This window comes from Spodoptera frugiperda, chromosome 16, assembly GCF_023101765.2.
Source record: "Spodoptera frugiperda isolate SF20-4 chromosome 16, AGI-APGP_CSIRO_Sfru_2.0, whole genome shotgun sequence".
Classification (NCBI taxonomy): Eukaryota; Metazoa; Arthropoda; class Insecta; order Lepidoptera; family Noctuidae; genus Spodoptera; species Spodoptera frugiperda.
This window is the reverse complement of record NC_064227.1, coordinates 5,097,724-5,099,703: the sequence shown is the minus strand read 5'-3', so window position 1 is coordinate 5,099,703 and position 1,980 is coordinate 5,097,724. Positions and strand designations below refer to the sequence as shown.

General features: G+C 31.3%; 1 non-coding gene across 1 annotated transcript; it reads right to left on the bottom strand.

The window, feature by feature from the left end:
* Positions 1-694: 694 nt before the first annotated feature.
* Trnal-aag (transfer RNA leucine (anticodon AAG)) lies at positions 695-776 on the bottom strand. The gene has a single exon. It is a non-coding gene; the product is annotated as a tRNA-Leu (tRNA).
* Positions 777-1,980: the final 1,204 nt, after the last annotated feature.

Genomic DNA, 1,980 nt, shown 5'->3' with positions numbered 1-1,980 from the left:
TTTATTTAAGTTACCTTAGCAAGCCCCTAAATTGAAAAATGGGGTAAGTATTGCTAATACATTTCAAACATAATTGTAATAAAGGAAATAATGTAGTAATCTTACTTATACTAGCATAAATGTTTGGACCACGTATTTACAAGTTCATTACTGCTTTAATACAACATACTTTTTGAAATATTTTTTCTTTTCTGGCAAAGTCTGGCATACATTTTGATACTCAGAATCCTGTATTTCATTACATTTTGAAAAATAGCATAATATTTTTTTTTTACAATTCCTAATAAACTTTAAACATTAGTACTAACTTAAATACAACACGCAGTGCAACTTTTTTTTCTCCTTTTTTTGATACAAGAATAATTCTTCTTCGTTTGAAAATAAAGTAAATATGCCCATAAATTCAATTTTTTCGCCATACTGAAAAATCACCATTTTCGTCTTATGCCTTTTTTCCACTGGGGGTACGATGTGGTTGTCTATAAAGTGCAGATCTTTGCATACAATGACGTTTTAAGTGCTACGGTTTAGTATTTAATCCTTTTTTGTATGTTTTTGCTGAAGGGACCACGTAATAGCGATGCTGTTTCTAGCGCAAATATCAATACCTATATTTTAATGGATAAATCTGTTAAATTACGAAATGACGTTTTATACATTGAACAAATGCTATGTCGAAATGATAAAAAATATTTGGCAGCGGTGGGATTCGAACCCACGCCTCCGAAGAGACTGGTGCCTTAAACCAGCGCCTTAGACCGCTCGGCCACGCTACCAGATGTAGGTGTGGCTAAATTTAAATATCTGTATAAGCAATGTACTAAAAATTTTTAGATACAAAGCAATTTGGCACTTCTTTCTCAAGAAAATACAATCAATATGAATAAATTTTCCTAAATCCTTCTGAATTCACAAGTAGTTTTGACATCAAACAATAAAGTATTCATTCAATTTACTCAAAAACTCTTTCAGTTCGCATAACTATTTCATGAAACCTCTTACAGTGATGTCCTACACTATAGATGCTACAAACTCTACTTGGAATTGAGTCTTTAAGCTTTTTAAATTCTAAGGTTTTAGCAATACATACTCCAACAGTTATCAAGTAATGGAAAAATATTAATGTTTGAATATTAACAAAGAATATTCTAGAAATTTAGGTTATCTAGTCAATAGGATAAATCAATTTAAGCTTTATTCCATAGTTAAGATGCACAAATCAGAGCCGTACTTGTGGGTTCTTTCAATTATGTGTGATAAAGAGTTATTTCTAAAATTTCATCCTTTTGGCAAACATCCAACTGACTAGAAAAACATTTCGCGTAGGTAATTTAATTCGGATTAAGAGCTTTTCTTTTTCGAAAATTTGATACTGACGAGATTGTACGAGTTGATTTTCTTATTTTATCCGTTAGCAGAGTTAATACTAAAAGTTTTTAAAAACCTTTCCAAAAAAAAAAATACACATACTTTAAAATCTTTTCCAAAAAATACCAAATACTACAAAAACGTCTAAGTAATTAACCAAAAATACTTTGTTTTTTAATTAACAAGAAACCATCCCAATTAATTAGATGGGCCCATTTATAGCATCAGTCGTAGGCCCCACAAATCCATCCCTGATATGCTAGCCCCTAGGCAAGGATGTGTTCAGCAACACACTAGGTTGCATCGATGATAAGGTGTCTCAGTACGAATACAATGTTGTGTAAAATATAGACCAGTAATTATTGCGTGTAAGACTTGGATGCATGGATGGAAATGAAATAAGGTTGTTGACAAATTTATTTGTTCAATCTTTGTTTTTTTTCGTCATTTCCATTGATTAGCATGGTACCTAGTGTTGTCTCGTTATTTTAAAAATATCCCCTACATTCTTTATTCTACATAGAATATTGTCGTGTGTACCGTGGTCTTGATGTGAAATGCTCAATGAAAATTAACATCTTCTCTGATTTTCTTCATTTTGAATAGCAACGT